The 26,569-nt window shown below is 49.9% G+C and overlaps 1 protein-coding gene, 2 long non-coding RNA genes and 7 other non-coding genes across 10 annotated transcripts in view; 7 read left to right on the top strand and 3 right to left on the bottom strand.

Annotated features, from left to right (window-relative positions):
* Positions 1 to 2,829: 2,829 nt before the first annotated feature.
* On the bottom strand, positions 2,830 to 2,919 carry TRNAY-GUA (transfer RNA tyrosine (anticodon GUA)). Its single transcript is given in 2 exon segments — positions 2,830 to 2,865; positions 2,883 to 2,919. It is a non-coding gene; the product is annotated as a tRNA-Tyr (tRNA).
* Positions 2,920 to 5,328: 2,409 nt separating this feature from the next.
* Positions 5,329 to 9,056, top strand: LOC114109042 (uncharacterized). Its single transcript, XR_003585746.2, has 2 exons — positions 5,329 to 5,379; positions 7,239 to 9,056. It is a non-coding gene; the product is annotated as an uncharacterized LOC114109042 (long non-coding RNA).
* LOC114109186 (U1 spliceosomal RNA) lies at positions 5,515 to 5,678 on the top strand. Its single transcript, XR_003585871.1, has one exon. It is a non-coding gene; the product is annotated as a U1 spliceosomal RNA (small nuclear RNA).
* Positions 9,057 to 13,220: 4,164 nt separating the features above from the next.
* On the bottom strand, positions 13,221 to 13,384 carry LOC114109219 (U1 spliceosomal RNA). The gene has a single exon (XR_003585900.2). It is a non-coding gene; the product is annotated as a U1 spliceosomal RNA (small nuclear RNA).
* A 2,601-nt stretch (positions 13,385 to 15,985) lies between these two features.
* TRNAY-GUA (transfer RNA tyrosine (anticodon GUA)) lies at positions 15,986 to 16,075 on the top strand. Its single transcript is given in 2 exon segments — positions 15,986 to 16,022; positions 16,040 to 16,075. It is a non-coding gene; the product is annotated as a tRNA-Tyr (tRNA).
* Positions 16,076 to 16,311: 236 nt separating this feature from the next.
* LOC132658127 (uncharacterized) lies at positions 16,312 to 18,881 on the top strand. The gene is made up of 3 exons (XR_009597249.1): positions 16,312 to 16,602; positions 16,757 to 17,927; positions 18,519 to 18,881. It is a non-coding gene; the product is annotated as an uncharacterized LOC132658127 (long non-coding RNA).
* Positions 18,882 to 19,246: 365 nt separating this feature from the next.
* On the bottom strand, positions 19,247 to 19,410 carry LOC114109153 (U1 spliceosomal RNA). The gene has a single exon (XR_003585839.1). It is a non-coding gene; the product is annotated as a U1 spliceosomal RNA (small nuclear RNA).
* Positions 19,411 to 22,193: 2,783 nt separating this feature from the next.
* On the top strand, positions 22,194 to 22,283 carry TRNAY-GUA (transfer RNA tyrosine (anticodon GUA)). Its single transcript is given in 2 exon segments — positions 22,194 to 22,230; positions 22,248 to 22,283. It is a non-coding gene; the product is annotated as a tRNA-Tyr (tRNA).
* Positions 22,284 to 25,661: 3,378 nt separating this feature from the next.
* Positions 25,662 to 26,569, top strand: part of LOC132658126 (craniofacial development protein 2-like) — a 54,551-nt gene continuing 53,643 nt past the window's right edge. The window contains exon 1 of the mRNA XM_060401801.1: positions 25,662 to 25,786. The gene's annotated coding sequence lies outside the window, so the exon portion shown is untranslated. The remainder of the gene's footprint in view (positions 25,787 to 26,569) is intronic.
* On the top strand, positions 25,853 to 26,016 carry LOC114109251 (U1 spliceosomal RNA). The gene has a single exon (XR_003585929.2). It is a non-coding gene; the product is annotated as a U1 spliceosomal RNA (small nuclear RNA).

Here is a 26,569-nt window from a genome sequence, read left to right on the forward strand (position 1 = left end):
TTTGGCAGTGGGACTCCTTTGAAACTGGCTCCTATGCGCTTGATATGCCCCCAAATCAGTCACCGTACATTTCTTCACTTTTCCAGGCTTGCATGTTCCACTACTAAGAGCCTCACCTCCCGTGGAAGCTGATGTGCCCCTTCGCCCTCCTGCCCACCATGACTTCGGGTCGCAGCGAGGCTTCCTGTGGAGTGATGGGGAAGGCTATCAGGCTCAGAGCAATCAGCACATTCAGGTGTAACCAGGCCTGTAGCTATTCAGCTTTGGCTGCCCTCCTTCACCCACCTACCCCAGTTCCTGGGCATAAGGGGCTGCTTTCTGGAAGAGGTCAAGGTTCTGTGGACTTCCTGGAGAGGGGGGTGGAATCCAGAGGGAGGGGCAGAGGGCACAGGTGTCCAGGTTGGACGCTACAAACATTTCAGATCCCACTGGGTGTGTGTCCACCACCCAAGATTGCTAGCCCACCCAGCAAAAGTCCTCCAGAGGCACAGCAAGCCACAGTGAAGTGGCCTTCCTTCAGCCCAGTGTGTTGCCACTCCCTGACCAGGCAGCAGGTACCTCTGCCCCTTTGAGGTTGGGGGACAGTGCCTAAGAGGCCCCCTGCCAGTCTCTGTGACACCCAGACCAGAATAGTTTGCCATGTGGTCACCGAAACCCACACCCCTTCCAACTTCCCCAAATCCAGGTCCCCAAGGATTGCACACCTCCACATCCCTTCGGGAATAGATCCAACAAAGGCCTAAGTTTCTTTCTTTTGGCCCCATCTGCTGGTCTTTACAGATGGTATCATTCAAGGCTGGGGTTTCTGCAGCCGCAGAGCCACGGACCCTTCTAGAAGGGCACCGGTAGACTGCGCGGCACAGCCCTCTAGGCCCAGGGAGACTCCAAAGACTCCAGGTTGGCGCGTGTTAGTTAGCAGTGGGACGATGCGAAGGGCTGAGATGAGAAGTGCTGGGTGACCACAGGAGTTTGCCAGGAGAGGAAGACAAAGCAGAAACACAGTCTCCAGTTTGAGAGGCAGTTCAGTTCAGTTCAGGTGCTCAGTAGTGACAGACTCTTTGAGACCCCATGGACTGCAGCATGCCAGGCTTCCCTGTCTGTCACCGACCCCCGAAGGCTACTCAAACTCATGTCCATTGAGTCGGTGATGCCATCCAACCATCTCATTCTCTGTCGTCCCCTTCTCCTCCCACCTTCAATCAGAACCAGAACCAAAAAATGGCTTGTGGCCTTAGGGGTCGGGGACAGCCGCCCAGCGCCCCTGAGGTTTCAGAGAGCCACCCTGCCATCGGTGTTCTGCCGAGAGTCCTCTGAGATGGACTCCCAACTGTAAGCAGAGTCTCTGGAGTTTCCCTCCCACAGGAAAGGAGAGAGAAAGTACCACTCCCTGCTGTTCTCTGTATCCACACCCAAACCAGTCTGTGCCCAAAATAAAGCTGCTCCTTCTTGATAACAGTCCAGCCCAGTTCCTTCTGCGTGCTCTCTCCACTTCATCCTCTTCTTTCTCCCAATTTAGCCTTAAGGACCCAGCACTAAAGTTAGCTACCTGGTCAGAACCCACAGGCTAGTGGTCTGTGCAACTAGGTGAATTTATGTGCCCCTCATGCTGACATCTCCTCACCTGCCTCCCATCCCACCCTCCACCATTCTCCCTGCCATCAGCCCCCGTTGCTCCCGACTCAGGGCTCTCTGAGCTCGTCTGTACTTTTGCTGTCATCTCTACTTTGGCCTCCTGATGCGAAGAGCTGACTCACTGGAAAAGACCCTGATGCTGGGAAAGATTGAGGGCAAGAGGAGAAGGGGACGACAGAGGATGATGAGATGGTTTGATAGCATCATCGACTTGATGGACATGAGTTTGGGTGGACTCTGGGAGTTGGTGATGGACAGGGAGGCCTGGGGTGCTGCGGTTCATGGGGTCACAAAGAGTCAGACACGACTGAGCGACTGAACTGAGCTGAACTCTCTCCTCCACCAGATGTACAGAATGGTGTGGGCGCTTTAAAGGGTGGGAGCAATCCTTGTTCTTTCCACAGGAACTCGAACCTTCCAGCGGCTACAGGGATAGGTGCAACGGCCCATGAAAGCTGAGGCTTCCCCGGGGGCCACTTCTGGGTCCTCAGAAGGACAGGACACCTGAAGCAGCCTTGGAATTTCTCATCAGTACTGTCAGGCCCACTGAGAGCCCTGCTGACTTTTGCTCTTGCGGGCGTCTGCTTCTATGTAGGAGCAGGGTAGGCAGTGGTTCGGAAGATCTTGGGTGGCAGCTCTGCCCTGAGAGATGGCTGGGAAGGATTTCTGTCTCCCCAAGTCTGCACCTGCAGAGACTATATGAAAGGGACAGAGAGAAAGTGGTTGGGAGGTTGAAAGACTGTGACTGGGAGAAACAGACTGTGACCTTCCTTGGGGGACAGAGCTGGGGACTGAGCCGGCATTGAGGGGGTTTCAGGAAGGGTGCCCCGCTGTCCCTGACTCTGTGTTGGCCTGGGTGCTTGTCGGCCTCGCTCCAGGGCTTTTGGAGCACAGCTGCCATTTGGTGGGCCTGGGCGGGAGTGGGGAAAGGGTGGGGGTGGGAAAGCGAATAAAAGCAGAGAGGGCTCTGCCCGCGGCGGAGGCCACCGCGCTGTGGGCCTGTGTGCGGCCCGCAGGCAGGAGGTGGCGCAGGCGAGACCCCAGGCCACGGCCAACGCGGGGCTGTGAGGGTGTCCCCGAAAGGCTTTCCCGCCTCTGGCCAAGAAGGAAGGAAGCTGCGCTGCCGCAGGGTGTCGGGCGGGGAAGAGGCGCCGGTGGCGGGGTGCCTTTCCCTGGGGAGCAAAAGCAACCAGCACCTCCTTCGAGCCGGAATCGAACCAGCGACCTAAGGATGACCACACGTGTCGGATCTACAGTCCTCCGCTCTACCAGCTGAGCTATCGAAGGGTGCGCGCCACCAAGCGGCCGGGGACCTTACTTTTTCCGGAAATGCCGCAACACCTCACTGGGACGCCCGAGGTGAGACTGACCGGGCTGGTCGGAAGCCCCTTTGAAGAGACCGGTGCGCTCACCGCCAGGGCGCCGGGTGAGGGTGCGAGGACCCGGCAATCCTGCGGGGTGGCTGCGGCCCGGGCGTGGTGGTGGCCGGCATCCGGGCGCCGAGTTTCAAGATGCCTCGTGTCCTCTCCGCCTTCCCTCTTTCTACAAGTGGGGACCGCGGCCTGAAAGCGGGGAGGAGGGCTAGGGGAGAGGCGTTGAGAAATGGATGGTGGGCGCGTGGGGTGAGGCCGGGTCGAGGAGAGGGGCACCGGGGAGCCGGCTGCCAAACGCCTAGCCAGCCACCTGGTGCTCAAGTGCCGTCAGTTCAAACTACTCCTTTGGTCAAAATGGTATTATTTGCTGTGGCACGTTGTGCCACCCTTCAAAGCCAGTATCATCTTGCCTGCATTCTGCAGGTTTCCTATGGATCTCCCTGCTTTCGCTCGGCCACCTTTCCAGCCAGAATGATGTTCTCTCCTTTGCTAGGGGAGTTGTGGAAGAGGGGTGGGGGTGGGGTGTGGAGGGTTTAGATGAAGCTGCCTCTCTTCTGGAAACTTCTGGTTCACTCAGACTTGAACCCTTACAAAGGTCTACACGACCCTCTCTCAGTTCTTGTCCCCACGCAGTCACCTCTCTCAGTCTCGGTGCCATTCGTAAACTTTGTTCTGTACTCAGGACCTTCTTGCTGTTCTCCAGACACTGCTCTCACTGACCTTTTGCTAGGGATGCTCTTCCCAGACAGCCCTATGCCCATCCCCCTCCTCCCTCCAGTCTGCTCACATTGTCACCTTCTCCAGGGAGCCTCCCCTGACTACCGAAATCAACACAGCAACCTGCCTCCTTACAGCAGTTCCCCATCTCCTTTCCTTCCTCGTTTTTTAAATTTCTTCATAGCTGTTAGCATCTAACGTACTAATCAATTTGCCTACGGTGCCTATCGTCAGTTTTCTCCCACCTCCTCACCCCTTTCTCTAACTAAACTATGACGTCTAAACATTTTGCCTTACACCTGAAACTAACACAGCGTTGTAAACAACTATATTTCAATTAAAAACAATTTTTAAACGTCCTCTCTGAGTAAGTCCAACACCTAACACAGGCCCCTGTCATACTTTTTCTTTCTTTCTTTTTTTGTCCGCGCTATGCTGCATTTCAGTTCCCTGGCCAGGGTAACCCGTGCCCCCGCCGGCCCCCGCATTGGGCGCTCGGAGTCTTAACCACTGAACCGCCAGGAAGGTCGCTTGACTGCCCTTTGTTAGAGCATTCATTTAAAAGGGCTTGCAATTGTGAAGTTGGTTTTCTCTTAGTCCAAAGGGTCTCTCTTTGGGCTGGGAGCCATTCCTTTGAAGTGTAAGCAAGAAGGATAGGACCTCTGTCTCCCACTTTCTGTGCGAGGACCCAACCTAACTTCAGTAACTGCCCACTGACAAACACGGCTGGCCTGCCTCTCTACTGACCAACTCTGTGGTGTGTCACTGCTGCCTCTTCTGAGCCCCCTCCCTCTCATCCTCCCTTTAAAACACCCGGCTCCCCTCGCCCATTCCGGAATGGAGCTGGTCAGCTCTGTCCCCTGCCGTCAGTATTCACGGAATAAAGTCTCTTTCACCACTTTCTCCGCGGTCTGCTGTGTTTCTCTTTGACCGAGTCAGATCGGAAAGGACCGAAGGACACCTGGGGGGCCGCCCAGTGTCTGCCCGTTGGGGCTGCAGGCGGGGGTGGGGGGTGGGATGCGGGGGCGGGGCCCAAGGGCAAGGGCTCCTGACCCCGAGCACCGCGCTCCGGGAGCCCCCGCCTGGTGCGGTGGAGGCGACCGCTCGCGCTCTCACCTGGTTTTCTCTCTGCAATAGGACCCCGGGCTTTCCTTCCAGCATCACTAGGATAGGCTACATATCCCGAAGCACTTTCGTCACTTTTACTTAAAAAGACACCGTGAAGAAACATTACCACGCTTTCCTATTAAGGCGGCTTTAGCGCTTAATGTAAACCGGCAAATAGGTCTTTCCTGAACTTTCCATGACTAGAAGATCAGTTCAGAGAGGAGAGGGCAAAAATGGGCTATTTTTCGCTGAAAGGAAGGAGAGACCAGACTCGAGCCCCGACCCACCCCCTCAACTGCGGGGCACCGCGAGCTCGCGTCTTCCCACGTCCCCCACGACTGGTCGCCGCTCGCCCACGCGCTCCCCTCCCGAGACAGCGGCGAGTCTCGGGTGGGGTTAGTAGGTTCCGCGCCCCCGCCTGGAAGAACATGACATCCGGGACATCTCGGCAGGGGGCGTGGCGTATGTAGATGAGCCGCGCGCAGAGGCTGCTGGTCCCGCTCCTCCCGGGCCTCGGTGTCCTGCGTGTGCACACGCGGAGGTTCCTGAGGTTGTTCCCCGGGTGGGCGAGGCCGGGCCGAGGGGCGCGCAGGGGCTGAGTGTGCGGGGGTGGTGCGAGGGAAGTGACCGTGCGTGCAGAGTGGGGCGAGCTCGAGCGTGTCGGGCGGTGGGTGGGCAGCAACTCATACTTACCTGGCAGGGGAGATACCATGATCACGAAGGTGGTTTTCCCAGGGCGAGGCTTATCCATTGCACTCCGGATGTGCTGACCCCTGCGATTTCCCCAAATGTGGGAAACTCGACTGCATAATTTGTGGTAGTGGGGGACTGCGTTCGCGCTTTCCCCTGATGCATAATGTTATGAATAGTAGATTTAACTGCTGATTATCAATGTTGTGATAAGCTGAAAGTAAATGAGTTGTGTTTTGTTTAACTTATGTTGAAAAGGTAGGTCTAAGAACTATAAGGCAGTTTTACAAAATAGTTATTTATTTCTACAGTGAGTGATAAAGCATATCTGAATTTGATTATTTCAGATGTCTTAAGTCTTCCGTTTCACTTGGTGTCATGTTAATTTCGTGTAACATTACTATGTACTTTGTTTCTTAATCCATTGAGCATAGTTTTAAGCAACCTCATTTTTGTTCATTGAATCGATAATGTTTTGTAACTATCATTCTTCAGTTGCTTCCTTCTCTTGCTCTTAGTCTTTTCCGGCATCAGGTTTTCTCAATGTATCAGGTGGACCAAGTTGAAGGTCCCACTTCCGCATCAGTCTTTCCAGTGAATATTCTGAATTGACTTTTTTTTCGGTTTGACTAGTTTGATCTCCTTGCACTCCAAGGGACTCTCAAGAATTTTCTCCATCACCACAGTTCGAAAGCATCAGTTCTTTGGTGCTTGATCTTTCTCGTTCATGGGGAAAAACATAGCTTTGACTATACAGACCTTTGTCAACAAAGTGATGTCTCTGCTTAATACACTGTCTATGTTTGTCATAGTTTTCCTTTCAAAGAGCAAATGTTTTAATTTTGTGGCTCCAGACACCATCTCCAGCGACTTGGGAGCCCAAGAAAATAAAATGTCACTGTTTCCACTTTTCCCTCATCTATTTGCCATGAAGTGATGGGACTGGATGACATGTGATCTTAGTTTTTTGAATGTTGGGTTTTACGTCAGCTTTTAGAGTTAACCTTTTATATGTAAGTCAAGTACTTACATTGACTGGAGCAAATATATATTTTTAAATGTATATGTAACAGTCATTTTGCTGTACAGCAGACAGAACACTGTACTCAAATTGTTTTCGTGTCAAATTTAACACTTGAGGACATGGAATCAAGTTAGATTTATTTTGATATTATGAAAAGTGCTCTGCCAATAATCACCAATGACAGCTGTTCGACTTCAATACAAACCATTTCTGCGAGTGCAAAGTGGCATTGACTGGAAACATGTATCTGTAGGAAAGAATCATTACCTTTTCAGTGCAGCTCAGTTCCAATGTCAGTTATTCAGAAATTTTAAGTGTCAAGTGCTTGTGTAAATCACCCTTTGGTCTTCCTAAGGTACTTACTGGCTTCACATGGGAAATATGAATCCAACTGATTTTCTCTTTCACTTTGATAGCAAATAAGCAACCCAAGGTCAGGGTTTGAGCCTTCAAAAAGTGAGGCAGCTGCTTGCTACTGCAGCTTAAAAGCACACAAGTAGGCACTTCCAGGACACCGAAATCAAGAACTAAGAACCATACTATTAGGTTTATAGCCTAATCCTAACTTTTGACTTAAAATTCCGTTAACACAACTTTGTTTTCATAACAAAATAAGTGAAATTTTCTTTTCTAAAAATTGGAATAACCAAAGTTGGGGGAAAATAGCTGATTTTTTTTCAAAATCTTTTTTCTAGGGACCAAACCAGTGGATCTGGGGAATTCCCACGCAGTGCTTTGTCAGAAGTTTTGCCTCTGGAAAAGCTGAAACCTACCATCTAAGTACCTGACTGGTGGTGGTGGTGGTGTAGTCGCTCAGTCGTTTCCAACCCTTTGTGATTCTATGGACTGTAGCCCACCAGGCTCCTCTGTCCATGAGATTTCCCATGCAAGAATACTGGAGTGGGTTGCTATTTCCTTCTCCAGGGGATCTACCTGACCCAGGGATTGAAACCAGGTTTCCTGCATAGCAGGCAGATTCTTTACTGCTAAGCCACCAGCGAAGTCCCTACCTGACTAGTACTTGTACCTGACCCCAAACTGTCTTTTCTTTTTTGGTACTAGATGCTTCACTGAAAAATTAGGTGACTCTTAGCTTGTAACACTTTGCAGCCTTCGATTGACAACATACCCTAAATATTTTACTTCTGTTTCACAGTACTACAGTTTGTCTAGTGAGGCCTTGTTTCTCTGTGAAGCAAGGAGCTAGAACAAAGCTGAGGTGTTGGTTTTCCAGTGTCCTTTAGGAGGCTGTCAGAAAATCATCTACAATTAAAGACTCTTCTGCTGGGACATAGTTCTGTAAGTTTTCCCATAAATTTGTTTTTTTCCTAGAGAAAATAGAAGAGTCCTGAAACCCTTGAGGAATCCTTTGCCATCAATATAGGACTCTGTGATTGAAAACAAAGACTCTGCCATTAGAGGGACAGAAAAATAACCAGAGCTCAGATCAATGACACAGATAAACCTCGCAGATGATGGTATGAAGTCAGGATAACTGCAGGGTTAGAAGCTTACAGGCCTTAACATTAATGGAATAACAAATTAATTTTTCTGAGATTGTGTATAAATCTACATATTAGTCAATTATTTATCAAATTTACTTCTTTACAAGGTGGGCGCTGTTTTAAATTTTTCATTTTTCTGATTTTTTAAAAACTGGTTTATTCCTTCTATTGAATTCTTTTGCTAAACCTATTTAGTTATTTTTGGCTGTGTTGGGTCTGAGTTGCTGTGTGGGCTTTCTCTGGTTGCGGTGTGTGGGTTTCTCACTGTGGCGGCTTCTCTCATTTTGGAGCACAGGCTCTAGCACGCGGGCTTCAGTAGCTGCAGCCCAGGGACTGTCAGTAGTTGTGGCTCATGGGCTCTAGAGCACAGGCTCAGTAGTGGCGCACGGGCTTAGTTGCTCCACAGCATGTAGTATCTTCCCTGACCAGGGATGGAACCTGTGTCTCCTGTGTCTCCAGAGGCAGATCCTCTACCACTGAGCCACCAGGGAAGCCCCCTTTTAATTGAATTCTTGACAAAGGATATTGTTTTATACCTGACCATAGCTTATCCTTTTGGTAAATTATTGATTCTGATGGAACTGAATGTATAAACACGACAAGAAAATTTAAGTGTAACATAGTCCCTGCCCATACGGGCCCTCCCTAGTGTGTGATGTATATTATACATTAACCAGATCTCCTTAGAGGTGGAAATGCCTGCTGGACCATAAAGATCAATTTTTTTCTCCCTTTCTTCTGACAATAGCGATGTAACTTCTCAGAGGATTGGCATTCTTTCCCAGCTGTGTCAAAGGGTATGGTGGTGGCTTGCTGCTTGATTTGTACATGCTTACCTGAACTATGCATCTTTGGTGAACTTTATGTAAAATGTCAGTATCTTGTTTTGATGTATGACTAATTGTTCTGAAAAATATATGTGACTGTGCCTTGGACTTCTTTCTCAGAGCTTATCCTGGGTTATAATCCTCAATTTGACTAGAATAAAATTCTCTTTTTTCTCCTTAATTTGATAGGTAACTTTTGTTAATTGTTCTCTATCTCAAACTAAAACTGTCATTATTTGCTAAGGCCTACCTCCTTATGTGGATTGGTCTCTGTTTGGAGGGCTTTTCCAGTGCAGTGTGAGATAGTCACTCTTGGCCAACCGTCTCTTCTTTCAGGAGGTACATAGTTACCAAATTAATTAGGGGGTTTTTTCCTCCAAGGAGCTCCACCAACATGGCATCTATAGCACAGGACATGATAGCTTTTAATATGCACAGCAGGTCTCCCCAGTAGTTTAAAAGGAGAAAATAAGAATACATGTTTCTCAAGTCAGAGAACTTGTTCTATATGCAAACCATGGAGGAAAAGGAACAAGTAGAAAGGTGGCCCCAAAACCCAACAGTTTCTACTGAGCTATCACCAGATGGAAAGTAAAACACTTCCAAGAAATTGAAGAGTAGTTCAGTTCAGTTGCTCAGTCATGTCCGACTCTTTGCAACCCCGTGGACTGTAGCCTGCCAGGCTCCTCTGTCCATGGGATTTTCCAGGCAAGAATACTGGAGTGGGTTGCCATTTCTTCTCCAGGGATCTTCCCAACCCAGGGATCGAACCCAAGTCTCCCTCATTACAGGCAGACGCTTTAATGTCTGCACCACCAGGGAAGCCCTGATGAGAGCAATGAAAAGTGAAAGTGAAGTTGCTCAGTCGTGTCCGACTCTTTGCGACCCCGTGGACTGTAGCCTACCAGGCTCCTCAGTCCACGGGATTTTCCAGGCATGAATACTGGAGTGGGTTGCCAGTTCCTTCTCCAGCGGATCTTTCTGACCTAGGGATTGAACCCGGGTCTCTCGAATTGTAGGCAGACACTTTACTGTCTGAGCTACCAGGGAAGCTGGTATATATATATATATATATATATATATATATATATATATACACACACACACAGACATATTTCTTTTACCTTCAGTGCTAATAGTGATCCTGAGAATTTTAGAACCTGTGGCACCCCACTCCAGTACTCCTGCCTGGAAAATCCCATGGACGGAGGAGCCTGGTAGGTTGCAGTCCATGGGGTCACGAAGAGTCGGACACGACTGAGTGAGACTACACTTTCACTTTTCACTTTCATGCATTGGAGAAGGAAATGGCAACCCACTCCAGTGTTCTTGCCTGGAGAGTCCCAGGGACGGGGGAGCCTGGTGAGCTGCCGTCTATGGGGTCACACAGAGTCGGACACGACTGAAGTGACAGCAATAGCAAAAAAAATGTTACCCATGCTTACTTAATATGTTGATATTGAAGCAGGTGGTTCCTCTAGCTAGAATTTGAAAAGAGCAGAGGGCTAAAAAAGGGCTTTTTCTTTTTTCTTTTTTTGCCACACCACATGGCATGCAGAAGTCTCCCTAACAGGGATCAAACCCCTGCCCCCTGCACTGGAAGCATGGAGTCTTAACTACTGGACCACCAGGGAAGTCCTAAAAGGGAGATTTTTATATAACTCAGGGTCTTTATAACTTTTAATAACTCAGGGTCTTTTCTTACCTGACTGTTGTGAGACCACAAGATGTTTACCCAATTCAGTCAAGTCAAGAACCACCAAGCCAACACTTGTCCTCGATGCCAGACCATTGAGAATACCATCTCCTGTCAAACCAGGGAATCCTCTCCACAAAGATAGAAAGAAAATATTTTTACTGAAAAACTACTAAACCACATTGCAATGTGCATCACAAGAAATGCACCAAATAGACTGCAAAGACAGGATATCATTCAGTTTGGGCTGCTGTAATAATACATCATGGAGCGCCAGGGAGGTTTGAATAATAGCAACATTTCCCAGTCTGAGGAGCTGTAAATCCAAGACCAAGATATTGGCAGCTTTGCTTTCTTATGAGGCCTCTCCTTGGCTTGAAGCTGTCCCTCACATCTGCAATTAAGGACATCAGTCATCTTGAATTAAGAGATCCACCTTTATGACCTTATTTCAATCTTAATTTACCTCCTTAAAGGCCCTATCTCCAAATACAGTCACATGAGGGCTAGGGCCTCAACATATGAGTCTTGGGGCAGAGGGAATGACACAATTTACCCCATAACAATAAGAATGTTGCCTGTTATATAGGCAGGCAGATACAACTTATTACATATATGTCTTCAAGATCTTGTCCTCAATAGGAGGACTTGACAGCACCATTTGCTACACAGTTCATCCTAAATTCAACTGGTAATTGGAGTGGCCATCCGTGTGCCTTTATCCAAAAGGAAATAAAACTGTATCTCCATGGCAAGCAGGTCGTTACAACATGGAGCCAGCCACTTTAGCTAAATTCCCTGAGGTAGGGGAAGATGGGGCACTTCCTTAACGTTCACACTTAAAGAAGATGGCTTCAAAGGCCCACAACAAACATTCTTAGGTTGCAACACTGACAAAAGATTTATTTAGCTGTTAAAAACACTATGTATCTATATATCTCAAAAGGACAGATCAGGTATTTGCAAATTTTTTAAGAAATGGTGAGGACTTCCCTATTAGTCCAGGGGCTAAAATTCCACACTCCCAATTCAGGGGTCTGGGTTTCATCCTATTCAGGGAACTAGATCCCACACACTGCAACAAGGATCCCGCAAGCCAAAAACTAAGACTGGCACAGACAAAAACAAAACAAAAGAATAAACAGTTTGAGAAAGAGGAGTAAATATTGTTCCCTGTTTTGCACAGGGGAGTTTTTTGTTGTTGTTGCAAATTTAGTATTCATCTTCCATTACACATGTTACATGTCCCAGTGCCTATGGGGCTGAAGAGCCTGGGCCAGAACTTGCTTGGATGGTGAAGTGAGTGAAAGGCTCTCAGTTGTGTCCGACTTTTGGCAACCCCATGGACTATGAAGTCCATGGAAGTCTCCAGCCCAGAATACTGGAGTGGATAGCCTTTCCCTTTCCAGGGGATCTTCCCAAGCCAAGGATCAAACCCAGGTCTCCCACATTTCGGGCAGATTCTTTACCAAGTGAGCTATCAGGGAAGCCAGGATGGGGAACGGCAACATTATCACTAGAGGAAAGGTCCACATCAGGATGGTAATTCCAAGTCTTACGATGGCAGTCTCCTATTTCTTTCGGAGCAGTCAGGAGACTCTCTATACAGCATCTATGAAAAACCTTAGCAAATGGCCAGGGTCTTGCCTGGTCTTCTGAATCCATCGAAAGCACAAGTCCCTTGTTTTGGAAGTGACTCATAAACAGGCCTTCGCTGTCATCACATGCCTACATCTTGAGAGTGGGGATAATGCTGTCCCAGCCCCTTCTGAAGGCCTAGAATTTGTCCACGGCTGTGTATTATATATTGTCTATGCGCCAACCATCCAGGACAATCTGATCACACGGACCACAGCCTCACTTAATGAAAGTAAGCTATGCTGTGTGGGGGCACCCAAGACGGTCGGGTCATGGTAAAGAGGTCTGACAGAATGTGGTCCACTGGAGAAGGGAATAGCAAACCACTTCAGTATTCTTGCCTTGAGTAACCCCAAAAGTGAAGTGATGTCGCTCAGTCGTGCCCGACTCTTTGCGACCCCGTGGACTGTAGTTTATAACGTTCCCCTGTCCATGGAATTTTCAGGCAAGAGTACTGGAGTGGGTTGCCATTTCCTTCTCCAGGGGATCTTCCCGACCCAGGATCGAACTCAGGAGTCTCCCGCATTGCGGGCAGACGCTTTACCGTCTGAACCACCAGGGAAGCCCACCTCATGAACAGTATAAAAAAGCGACTTGCACAAGATAACAAACAAATCAACACTGTTAAAAAGCAGACGATCACAACCTAGTAAAGTATATGACAAAGAGAAAAACGTCAGACTAGCTAAACCTAAACCGTACGTATATTTCAGTTCAATTGCTCAGTCGTAGCTCCTTAAGACACCATAAATTGCAGCACATCACAAAACTAAACACTCTATCCTTTTCACTAAACTACCGGAATTCCACCAACACGGACATAGTCACTCAGCAACCCTATTTAACTCTTTTATTTTCTATAGCTACTCTTCATTTTCCCCAACACGCACTTAGATCCTCTAAAACTACTAGTATATTAAAAAACTCAACGAAAGCTCAATAAAACTACAAACCCCACCCCCCTAAGGGAAAAAAACAACTACAACCTGTTTTTAAAACCAAATAAACACTCAGGGGAAAGCGCGAACGCAGTCCCCCACTATCACAAATTATGCAGTCGAGTTTCCCACATTTGGGGAAATCGCAGGGGTCAGCACATCCGGAGTGCAATGGATAAGCCTCGCCCTGGGAAAACCACCTTCGTGATCATGGTATCTCCCCTGCCAGGTAAGTATGAGTTGCTGCCCACCCACCGCCCGACACGCTCGAGCTCGCCCCACTCTGCACGCACGGTCACTTCCCTCGCACCACCCCCGCACACTCAGCCCCTGCGCGCCCCTCGGCCCGGCCTCGCCCACCCGGGGAACAACCTCAGGAACCTCCGCGTGTGCACACGCAGGACACCGAGGCCCGGGAGGAGCGGGACCAGCAGCCTCTGCGCGCGGCTCATCTACATACGCCACGCCCCCTGCCGAGATGTCCCGGATGTCATGTTCTTCCAGGCGGGGGCGCGGGACCTACTAACCCCACCCGAGACTCGCCGCTGTCTCGGGAGGGGAGCGCGTGGGCGAGCGGCGACCAGTCGTGGGGGACGTGGGAAGACGCGAGCTCGCGGTGCCCCGCAGTTGAGGGGGTGGGTCGGGGCTCGAGTCTGGTCTCTCCTTCCTTTCAGCGAAAAATAGCCCATTTTTGCCCTCTCCTCTCTGAACTGATCTTCTAGTCATGGAAAGTTCAGGAAAGACCTATTTGCCGGTTTACATTAAGCGCTAAAGCCGCCTTAATAGGAAAGCGTGGTAATGTTCTTCACGGTGTCTTTTTAAGTAAAAGTGACGAAAGTGCTTCGGGATATGTAGCCTATCCTAGTGATGCTGGAAGGAAAGCCCGGGGTCCTATTGCAGAGAGAAAACCAGGTGAGAGCGCGAGCGGTCGCCTCCACCGCACCAGGCGGGGGCTCCCGGAGCGCGGTGCTCGGGGTCAGGAGCCCTTGCCCTTGGGCCCCGCCCCCGCATCCCACCCCCCACCCCCGCCTGCAGCCCCAACGGGCAGACACTGGGCGGCCCCCCAGGTGTCCTTCGGTCCTTTCCGATCTGACTCGGTCAAAGAGAAACACAGCAGACCGCGGAGAAAGTGGTGAAAGAGACTTTATTCCGTGAATACTGACAGCAGGGGACAGAGCTGACCAGCTCCATTCCGGAATGGGCGAGGGGAGCCGGGTGTTTTAAAGGGAGGATGAGAGGGAGGGGGCTCAGAAGAGGTAGCAGTGACACACCACAGAGTTGGTCAGTAGAGAGGCAGGCCAGCCGTGTTTGTCAGTGGGCAGTTACTGAAGTTAGGTTGGGTCCTCGCACAGAAAGTGGGAGACAGAGGCCCTATCCTTCTTGCTTACACTTCAAAGGAATGGCTCCCAGCCCAAAGAGAGACCCTTTGGACTAAGAGAAAACCAACTTCACAATTGCAAGCCCTTTTAAATGAATGCTCTAACAAAGGGCAGTCAAGCGACCTTCCTGGCGGTTCAGTGGTTAAGACTCCGAGCGCCCAATGCGGGGGCCGGCGGGGGCACGGGTTACCCTGGCCAGGGAACTGAAATGCAGCATAGCGCGGACAAAAAAAGAAAGAAAGAAAAAGTATGACAGGGGCCTGTGTTAGGTGTTGGACTTACTCAGAGAGGACGTTTAAAAATTGTTTTTAATTGAAATATAGTTGTTTACAACGCTGTGTTAGTTTCAGGTGTAAGGCAAAATGTTTAGACGTCATAGTTTAGTTAGAGAAAGGGGTGAGGAGGTGGGAGAAAACTGACGATAGGCACCGTAGGCAAATTGATTAGTACGTTAGATGCTAACAGCTATGAAGAAATTTAAAAAACGAGGAAGGAAAGGAGATGGGGAACTGCTGTAAGGAGGCAGGTTGCTGTGTTGATTTCTGTAGTCAGGGGAGGCTCCCTGGAGAAGGTGACAATGTGAGCAGACTGGAGGGAGGAGGGGGATGGGCATAGGGCTGTCTGGGAAGAGCATCCCTAGCAAAAGGTCAGTGAGAGCAGTGTCTGGAGAACAGCAAGAAGGTCCTGAGTACAGAACAAAGTTTACGAATGGCACCGAGACTGAGAGAGGTGACTGCGTGGGGACAAGAACTGAGAGAGGGTCGTGTAGACCTTTGTAAGGGTTCAAGTCTGAGTGAACCAGAAGTTTCCAGAAGAGAGGCAGCTTCATCTAAACCCTCCACACCCCACCCCCACCCCTCTTCCACAACTCCCCTAGCAAAGGAGAGAACATCATTCTGGCTGGAAAGGTGGCCGAGCGAAAGCAGGGAGATCCATAGGAAACCTGCAGAATGCAGGCAAGATGATACTGGCTTTGAAGGGTGGCACAACGTGCCACAGCAAATAATACCATTTTGACCAAAGGAGTAGTTTGAACTGACGGCACTTAAAGAGCACCAGGTGGCTGGCTAGGCGTTTGGCAGCCGGCTCCCCGGTGCCCCTCTCCTCGACCCGGCCTCCCGCACCCCACGCGCCCACCATCCATTTCTCAACGCCTCTCCCCTAGCCCTCCTCCCCGCTTTCAGGCCGCGGTCCCCACTTGTAGAAAGAGGGAAGGCGGAGAGGACACGAGGCATCTTGAAACTCGGCGCCCGGATGCCGGCCACCACCACGCCCGGGCCGCAGCCACCCCGCAGGATTGCCGGGTCCTCGCACCCTCACCCGGCGCCCTGGCGGTGAGCGCACCGGTCTCTTCAAAGGGGCTTCCGACCAGCCCGGTCAGTCTCACCTCGGGCGTCCCAGTGAGGTGTTGCGGCATTTCCGGAAAAAGTAAGGTCCCCGGCCGCTTGGTGGCGCGCACCCTTCGATAGCTCAGCTGGTAGAGCGGAGGACTGTAGATCCGACACGTGTGGTCATCCTTAGGTCGCTGGTTCGATTCCGGCTCGAAGGAGGTGCTGGTTGCTTTTGCTCCCCAGTGCAAAGCAGAGGAGGTTCTCATCAGGTGGCTAAGTTTAGTGCTGGGTCCTTAAGGCTAAATTGGGAGAAAGGTTGAAGTGGAGAGAGCACCCAGAAGGAAACTGGCTGGACTGTCATCAGGAAGGAGCGGGACAGACTGGTTTGGGTGTGGGTACAGAGAACAGCAGGGAGTGGTACTTTCTCCCTCCCTTCCTGTGGGAGGGAAACTCCAGAGACTCTGCTTACAGTTGGAGTCCATTACAGAGGACTCTACACTTGAGCCTCCGCAGTACTTACCCCAGTTAGAGTACACAGTGTGTCTTTCTGCCTCTCCGCCCGGGATTAGCCTTGACTGCAGGCATCTGACTCCTCCGTATCCCCCCCCCCGCCCACCGCGCCCCAGGTCCCCCGACCTGAAGCCTCCACCTTCACTGCCTCCCACCACGTGGCCTATTTCGAAGCTTCTGCCAAACTGCGCCTCAACGTGGATGAGGCCTTCGAGCAGCTGGTGCGGGCCGACGGGTGAGCTGAGCCCCCTTCCCGTGATCCTCCTCCTGCCCTAAGCCCCTACTCCACCCAAACTCATCAGCCGATGGCACTGTGGCTCTCTGAAACCTAAGGGGCACCGGGCTGCCGTCCCCGACCCCTGAGACCACAAGCCCTCTTTTGGTTGCAGGAGGAGAAGGGGAAGACAGAGGATGAGATGGTTGGATGGCATCACCGGCTCAATGGACATGAGTTTGAGTAGGCTCCAGGAGTTGGTGATAGACAGGGAAGCCTGGCGTGCTGCAGTCCATGGGATGGCAAAGAGTCTGTCACTACTGAGCGCCTGAACTGAACTGAACTGCCTCTCAAACTGGAGACTGTGTTTCTGCTTTGTCTTCCTCTCCTGGCAAACTCCTGTGGTCACCCTCACCACCACCACCCCCACCCTCCGGCCCTGTTGGTCTCAACCCTTCTAATCGTCCCACTGCTAATATGCGCGGACCTGCAGTCTTTGGAGTCTCCCTGGGCCTAAGGGGCTGTGCCACTGCAGTCTGACCAGTGCCCTTCCAGAAAGGTCCGTTGCTTTGTGGATGCAGAGACCCCAGCCTTGAATGATACCATCTGTAAAGACCAGCAGTTGGGGCCAAAAGAAAGAAACTTGGGCCTTTGTTGGATCTATTCCCGAAGGGATGTGGAGGTGTGCAATCCTTGGGGACCTGGATTTGGGGAAGTGGGAAGGGGTGTGGGTTTTGATGACCACATGGCCAACTATTCTGGTCTGGGTGTCACAGAGACTGGCAGGGGGCCTCTGAGGCACTGTCCCCTAACCTCAAAGGGGCAGAGGTACCTGCTGCCTGGTCAGGGAGTGGCAACACACCGGGCTGAGGGAAGGTGGGCTAGCAATCTTGGGTGGTGGGCACACACCCAGTGGGATCTGAAATGTTTGTAGCGTCCAACCTGGACACCCGTGCCCTCTGCCCCTCCCTCTGGATTCCAGCCCTCTCTCCAGGAAGTCCACAGAACCTTGACCTCTTCCAGGAAGAAGCCCCCTATGCCCAGGAACTGGGGTAGGTGGGCGAAGAAGGGCAGCCAAGCCTGGATACCTACTGGCCTAGTTAAGCCTGGATGTGCTGATTGCTTTGAGCCTGATAGCCTTCCCCATCACTCCACAGGAAGCCTCGCTGCAACCCGAAGTCATGGTGGGCAGGAGGGCAAAGGGGCACATCAGCTTCCATGGGAGGTGAGGCTCTTAGGAGAGGAACATGCAAGCCTGGAAAAGTGAAGAAATGTACGGTGACTGATTTGGGGGCATATCAAGCGCATAGGAGCCAGTTTCAAAGGAGTCCCACTGCCAAATCAGGGTATGATAATAATGGAATATAATCCATTGAGTAGGTACAGAACTTACTAGCACTGACACACCAGTATTCATCAACAAGAGGACTCAGATTTTAGTCTCTATCATTCTCCAGCAAAAGGAACCAGGGCCAATAAAAGGAACCACTTAGCCACTTTTGGGGATATTTATCTTCCTTTGGGCGTTCTCTTGTACATGTAAAAAATCTGCCTTTTGGGGGGGCATGCACAGCTTTGGGGATCTTAGTTCTTTTATCAGGGATTGATGTCCCACCCCATCAGTGAAAGCCTGGAGCCCTAAACACGGGATCCCCAGGGAATTCCCTCCAGATTCGTTTTAAAAAAATTTATATATTAAACTAGTTGATTTACAATCTTGTGTTAATTTCAGGTGTACAGTTGAGATTCTTTTCCATTATAAATTATTATGATATTGAATATAGTTCAATTGCTATGTAATATATTCTTGTTTTTTATATAGTGTTCTACCTATTAATCCCATACTCCTAGTTTATCCATGTTTTATCCTAGTTTATCCCCAGCTTTGTTTTTTGATTGTTTTCGTTTTGTAGACTTTTTTTTTTTCCGGTTTCCAGACGCAAGTGATAGAAGACTCTTAAGAGTCCCTTAGACTGCGAGATCAAACGAGTCGATCCTAAATGAAATCGACCCTGAATATTCGTTGGAGAGACTGATGCTGAAGCTTCAATACTTTGGCCACCTGATTCGAACAGCTGACTCATTGGAAAAGACCCTGATGCTGGTAAAGACTGAAGGCAGGAGGAAAAGGGGTGACATACAGGACGATGATGAGATGGTTGGATTGCACCACCGACTCAATGAGCAAGGAGTTTGAACAACTCTGAGAAACAGTGAAGGACAGGTAAGCCTGGTTTGCTGCAGTCTAAGTGGTGGCAAAGTCGGGCATGACTGAAACAATAAATGACTTTATAAATACTGTGTGAGATATTATATGGGTCTTTTTCTGATCTTTAATACTATAAATGCCAAAGTTTGTTTTAAAACTTTCATCATCCAAACAGGAACCCCTCTTTTCAAAAAAACCCCACAGTTGTTAGAAAAATGACAGGTGCTTGCAAAAGAAAAAAAACAAATGAGGTAAAAATCGAAAACACGACTCAAAAAAGAATTCGTTGTAGCAACCAAAGGATCATAAGGCTTCAAGACACAAACTATACAACAGAACAAAAAACACTAGAAATAAACGAAGTCCAATAAACTCAAGCACAAAGCCTCAAGAACACTGTAGTAAGTTAACTACCATAGCTAATCGATTTTACCTGTTCTTAGTAAACCAGAATATCAGGGGAAAGCGCGAACGCAGTCCCCCACTACCACAAATTATGCAGTCGAGTTTCCCACATTTGGGGAAATCGCAGGGGTCAGCACATCCGGAGTGCAATGGATAAGCCTCGCCCTGGGAAAACCACCTTCGTGATCATGGTATCTCCCCTGCCAGGTAAGTATGAGTTGCTGCCCCCCCACCGCCCGACACGCTCGAGCTCGCCGCACTCTGCACGCACGGTCACTTCCCTCGCACCACCCCCGCACACTCAGCCCCTGCGCGCCCCTCGGCCCGGCCTCGCCCACCCGGGGAACAACCTCAGGAACCTCCGCGTGTGCACACGCAGGACACCGAGGCCCGGGAGGAGAGGGACCAGCTGCCTCTGCGCGCCGCTCATCTACATACGCCACGCCCCCTGCCGGGATGTCCCGGATGTCATGTTCTTCCAGGCGGGGGCGCGGGACCTACTAACCCCACCCGAGACTCGCCGGTGTCTCGTGAGGGGAGCGCGCGGGCGAGCGGCGACCGGTCTGGACCTGGAGTGGGAACCTGGGAAGACACGAGACCGCAGTGCCCCGCAGTTGAGGGGTGGGTCGGGACTCGGGTCTGGTCTCACCTTCCTTTCAGCAAGAAGAAAATATCAGCCCTTTTTTGCAGTTCCCTGTCTGAACTCATTTTCTAGCCATGGAAAGCTCAGGAAAGACCTATTTGCCGGTTTACATTAAGCGCTAAAGCCGCCTTAATAGGAAAGCGTGGTAATGTTTCTTCACGGTGTCTTTTCAAGTAAAAGTGACGAAAGTGCTTCGGGATATGTAGCCTATCCTAGTGATGCTGGAAGGAAAGCCCGGGGTCCTATTGCAGAGAGAAAACCAGGTGAGAGCGCGAGCGGTCGCCTCCACCGCACCAGGCGGGGGCTCCCGGAGCGCGGTGCTCGGGGTCAGGAGCCCTTGCCCTTGGGCCCCGCCCCCGCATCCCACCCCCCACCCCCGCCTGCAGCCCCAACGGGCAGACACTGGGCGGCCCCCCAGGTGTCCTTCGGTCCTTTCCGATCTGACTCGGTCAAAGAGAAACACAGCAGACCGCGGAGAAAGTGGTGAAAGAGACTTTATTCCGTGAATACTGACAGCAGGGGACAGAGCTGACCAGCTCCATTCCGGAATGGGCGAGGGGAGCCGGGTGTTTTAAAGGGAGGATGAGAGGGAGGGGGCTCAGAAGAGGCAGCAGTGACACACCACAGAGTTGGTTAGTAGAGAGGCAGGCCAGCCGTGTTTGTCAGTGGGCAGTTACTGAAGTTAGGTTGGGTCCTCGCACAGAAAGTGGGAGACAGAGGCCCTATCCTTCTTGCTTACACTTCAAAGGAATGGCTCCCAGCCCAAAGAGAGACTCTTTGGACTAAGAGAAAACCATCTTCCCAATTGCAAGCCCTTTTAAATGAATGCTCTAATAAATGGCAGTTAGGCGACCTTCCTGGCGGTTCAGTGGTTAAGACTCAGCTCTGTATGGCGGCAGGAGTTACCCTGACCAGGGAACTAGAAATGCAGCATACAGAAGCCAAAGGAAAGAAAGAAAAAACGGAGATCAGGGGCCTGTGTCAGGTGTTAGATTTTTTGAGACAGTATTATATATACTGTAGACTCTATTCGCATGTTATTAAAAAATATTGAGTATAGTCCTGTGTGCTATACAGTAGGTCCTCTTTGTTTATCTATTCTATATATAGTAGTGTGGATATGTTAATCCCCAATTCTGTCTTCTCCCCACCTTTCCCCTTTAGTAACGGTAAGTTTGTTTTCTATGTCTGGGATGAGACAGACATTTTAATGGGGGTGGAGGTCAAGGCAGGGACAGGACCTTATGCTGCTGAAAGCCAGGCTTGAGTCTGGTCAGGTCTCTTAGTGCAGGAAATGGTTTGGAGGGGTTGCGACCTGCTTTGAGCTCTATAGTTCTCAACTTAAATGCTCTATTTTGTGACTAAAGAAGATAATTCTCCACATCCCCCTGGGCAAACCTTGGCTCCTGGCCCCTTCTTTTATATCCTGATCTCTTTGACAGTACTGGGCACTTTTCCAGTCAACAACTATGTATTGAATGCCAGACATTGTTCAGGAATTTGGCAACAAAAAGGCCTCTTGGTATTCCTATTTTACTGAGAGAAAGGGGTGTGGGGTGGGAGAAAATTGACAAGAGACACAGTAGGTAAATTAATTAGTATGTTAAGAGCTATGAAAAAGAAAAAAAAAAAGAAAAAAACCAAGGAGGAAAAGCGGATGGGAGTTGCTATAAGGAGGCAGGTTGCTGTGTTGATTTCGGTGGTCAGGGAAGGCTCCCTGGAGAAGGTGACAGTGTGAGCAGACTGGAGGGAGGAGGGGGCTAGTCATGGGGCTGTCTGGGAAGAGCATCCCTACTAGCAAAAGGTCAGCTAGAGCAGTGTTCAGGTGGGACTGGGTCTGGAGAATAGCAAGGAGGTCCTGAGTACAGAACAAAATTTAAGAGTGGTACAGAAACAGAGAGGTGACTGCGTGGGGACAAGAACTGAGGGTCTTGTAGACCTTTGTAAGGGTTCAAGTCTGAGTGAACCAGAAGTTTCCAGAAGAGAAGCAGCTTTATCTAAACCCTCCACACCGCACCCCCACCCCTCTTGCTCACACTCCCCTAGCAAAGGAGGGAGAATCACTCTGGCTGTAAAGGTGGCAGAGCGAAAGCAGGGAGATCCAGAGGAGACCTGCGGAATGCAGGCAAGATGATGCTGGCTTTGAAGGGTGGCACAAGGTGCCACAGCAAATAATACCATTTTGACCAAAGGAGTAGTTTGAACTGACGGCACTTAAGAGCACTTAAATGGCACTTAAACTCTCTCTTCAAAGGGGCTTCCGACCAGCCCGGTCAGTCTCACCTCGGGCGTCCCAGTGAGGTGTTGCGGCATTTCTGGAAAAAGTAAGGTCCCCGGCCGCTTGGTGGCGCGCACCCTTCGATAGCTCAGCTGGTAGAGCGGAGGACTGTAGATCCGACACGTGTGGTCATCCTTAGGTCGCTGGTTCGATTCCGGCTCGAAGGAGGTGCTGGTTGCTTTTGCTCCCCAGGGAAAGGCACCCCGCCACCGGCGCCTCTTCCCCGCCCGACACCCTGCGGCAGCGCAGCCTCCTTCCTTCTTGGCCAGAGGCGGGAAAGCCTTTCGGGGACACCCTCACAGCCCCGCGTTGGCCGTGGCCTGGGGTCTCGCTTGCACCGTCTCCAGCCCGTAGGGCACACACAGGCCCACAGCGCAGTAGCTGCGGCCGCGGGCCGAGCCCTCTCTGCTTTTATTCACTTTCCTACCCCCCCCCCCCCTCCCCCACTCCCGCCCAGGCCCACCAAATGGCAGCTGTGCTCCAAAAGCCCTGGAGCGAGGCCGACAAGCACCCAGGCCAACACAGAGTCAGGGACAGCGGGGCACCCTTCCTGAAACCCCCTCAATGCAGGCTCAGTCCCCAGCTCTGTCCCCCAAGGAAGGTCACAGTCTCTGTTTGTCCCAGTACAGCCTTTCAACCTCCCAACCTCTGTCTCTCCGACCCTGCAGGTCTCTGCAGGTGCAGACTCAGGGAGACAGAACACCTTCCTAACCATCTTAATCTATTTGTGGGGCAGAGCTACCACCCGGAGATCTTCAGAACCACTGCTAATGGAACATTAGTAAATGTGATGGAAACAGGAGACTGAAAAGTAGGTGCTCATCAGGACTTGCTCTTATTTGCTGTCCTGAGACCACCATGAGAAGACTGATTTAGCCTATTGGAGGATGAATTATGGGAGTGAAGATGAAATATGTCTGCTGAGGCCCTTAGACCAACCTGCCCCAACTGTCGGGCAACTGACTGCAGCTGTATAAGTGAGCCTACATCAATGCCACAGAACTGCCCAGCTGAGCCCAACTGCAACTGATAACCCAAAGGATGGTGGGCAAATAACATGGTTGCTATTTTTTAAATTAATTAATCACTTTATTTATTTGCCTGAGTCAGGTCTTAGTGATCATTGCCTAGGCTTAGTTTCTCTGCAATTTTTAACCATGGGACCAGGGAAGTCACCCACATGGTTACTATTTTAAATTGCTAAGTTTTACAGTAATCTGTCACACAGCAGTAGATGACTGTTACACCACCCTAACCAAATAATGAATGTTAGCACCATCAATAACTGAACAAACTGGCTTCACATGCTTCCAGTGTGATGCCCACAGGAGAACACTGGATTAACTTGATAGGGCTATCATAATAAAGTACTACAATCTGGGTGGTTTGAAACAACATAAATTTATTCTTTCACAGTTACGGAAGTTAGAAATCCAAAATCAAGGTGTCAGCAGGACCATGCTCCCTCTGAGATTCTGGGTAGATTCTGTCCTTGCTTCTTCCTAGCTTCTAGAGGTGACAGTCAATCCATGACTTGCCGCTACAAGTCACTGCAAGAGCACCGCTACAAGACCACTGCAGTCTGTCCTTTGTCATTACATGGCATTATATATCTCTGTCCTTACACAGCATTTTCCTCTTATAAGGGCAATATTCTTACTGGATTAGGGCCCGCTTTACTGACCTTTTACAGAAAGAAAGCTGAGGGCCGAAGAATTGATGCTTTTGAACTGTGGTTTTGGAGAAAACTCTTGAGAGTCCCTTGGACAGCAAGGAGATCAAACCAGTCAATCCTAAAGGAAATCAGTCCTGAATATTCATTGGAAGGACTGATGCTGAAGCTGAAACTCCAATACTTTGGCCACCTGATTTGAAGAACTGACTCATTAGAAAAGACCTTGATGCTGGGCAAGATTGAAGGCAGGAGGAGAAGGGGACAACAGAGGCTGAGATGGTTGGATGGCATCACCAATTCGACGGACATGAGTTTGAGCAAGGTCTGGGAGTTGGTGATGGGCAAGGAAGCCTGGCCTGCTGCAGTCCATGGGGTCACAGAGTTGGACACAACTGAGTGACTGGACTGACTGACTGACCTTACCTTAATTATATGTACAAAGATTCTATTTCCAAATAAGATTGTGTTCATAGGCACCAGGGATTAGGATATCGAGGTGTGTTGCTTTTTTTTCCTGGTTGGGGGGTGGGGTGGGGCGGGACACAGACATAATTCAACCTGTAGACCAATACAGTATCATTTATGTTGTCTACCTGTCAAAAAAATACATACTTGAATGTAATTATGAGGACATACAGGAGAATTTAAAAATCAAAGGATACTCTACACAATAATAACTGGCCCGTAATTTTCAAAAATGCCTGCATAATGAAATTAAAAAGATAGGGCTGGGAGTTATATCAGATTAAAATAGGTTTAAAAGTCAGGATACATAATGTAACACGTGATTCTGAATTTCCCTTTGTTATAAAGGATTACTGGGAGAATTGAGCAAATGGAATAATGTCTATAGAATAAATAACATATCAATGTTAATTTCTTGATTTTTATCAAGAAACACTGGGGTTAGATAAGAAAATCCTCTATTTTTAGGAAATATTCACTAAGAAAGAAAACTTCCTGAGACAACCAATAATCAAAAAGGGTGCTTGGGACTTCCCACTTGGTCCAGTGGTTAAGACTCCGTACTTCCACTGCAGGGCGGCGCGGGCGCGCGATTCCATCCCTGTTGCGGGAACTAGCATTGCCCCCACCAGACATCGCGGCAAAAATAAGAAAAAGAAAAAAGGGTGCTATAACACGTGTTCTAGGATCTTTGAGCAGTCAGGACCCCAGGAAGCCTTCCCTAATCTTAAAATCTCCAGTCATGCCTCTCGCCTCCTGATCGCACAACAGTTCGTTCAGTCGTTTTGCTCACGTTTGAGGAGGAGCCACTTGATTCCGAGAAATAATCTTCATATACCGAAGAGGAAAAGACAAATCTGGCAGTTGAAAGGGCAGCCTAGTCTTTCAAGACTAAAACGTGATATTTGCGTGCATTTGATTTTCAGGGACCATCCAACACCTCACCCAGCCCATACACATCTACCCCTTACAGGGACGCTTTGCCCTGATAGTGTTTTTCTTTCGCTGTTGCAAGATTAGATTACTACACAATCAGAAAGAAAGGTCATGGACGAGGACTAAATTTCATGCTAAATTTATGACGGAACTCTGCTCTTACTATTTAACTTCCGATTGACATTCTGTTGCGTGTCAATTTCAGTAAAAGTGAAACCAGACCCAAGCCGGGACCCACCCACCCACCGCCTCAACTGCGGGGCGCCGAACGCCGAGAGCTCGTCTTCCCTGGTCCCCTCTGCAGGTCCCGACTTGTCGCCACGCGCCATGCCCCACCTCCACTGGAGATATCGGCGCGTCTCGGGTGGGGTCAGTAGGCTCCGCGGTCCCCAAGGCGAAGCACGCCGGCGACACCCACTCAAGGGCGTGGCGTATGTAGATGAGCAGGCGCGCAGAGGTTGCTGGTCCCACTTCACCTGGGTCTGCGCGTCCTGCGTGTGGACACGCGGAGGCTTCTGGGGTTGGTCTACGGCTGAGCCAGGCCACGACGATAGGCGTGCAGGGGCTGAGGGCCTGGTGTGTGCAGTCGGCTGAGTAAGTGACCGTGCGTGGAGAATGGAGCGAGCGCGAGTGTGCTGGGCGGTGCGTGGGCGGAAACTCATATTTACCTGGAAAGGGAAATACCATAATCACGAAGGCGGTTTTCCCAGGGCGAGACTTATTCATTGCACTCTGGGTGTGCTGACCGCTGTGACTTCCCCAAATGTGGGAAGCTCGACTGCATAATTTGGGGTAGCAGGGGACTGTGTTCGCCCTTTCCGCTGGTAATTGTGAATACAGATTATAAGGGACTTATTTGGTGTCTGGAGTATGTTGTGTTTCAATGTTTTATACCCAAAGGGATTTGTAGCGGTGCTTTTTTGTCATTTTTGTTTTCTGCTATAAACTTGCTGTTAGGTATTGTTCAGTGCCTCAGTCCTGCTGATTGTCACCCCATGAACTGCACCATGCCACCTATCGAAGTTTGCTCAAACTCATGTCCATTGAGTCAATGATGTCATCCAGCCATCTCTTCTTCTGTTGCCCCCTTCTTCTCTTGCTGTCTTTCCCAGCATCAGGGTCTTTTCCAATGGTAGCCAAAATATTGGAGCTTCAACTTTAGCATCAGTCTTTCCAGTGAACATTAAGGGTTGGTTTCCTGCAGGACTGATTGGTTTAATTTCGTTGCTGTCCAAGGGACTCTCGAGTCTTCTCCAGCACCAATTAACGCTTCTTCCAAAGCATCAATTCTTTGGCTCTCAGCCTTCTTTATGGTCCACTTCTCACATTTGTATGTGACTGGAAAAACCAGTTTTCTATGTGGACGTTTGTAAGCAA

The sequence above is a fragment of the Ovis aries genome, chromosome 18, assembly GCF_016772045.2.
Source record: "Ovis aries strain OAR_USU_Benz2616 breed Rambouillet chromosome 18, ARS-UI_Ramb_v3.0, whole genome shotgun sequence".
NCBI classification, from domain to species: domain Eukaryota; kingdom Metazoa; phylum Chordata; class Mammalia; order Artiodactyla; family Bovidae; genus Ovis; species Ovis aries.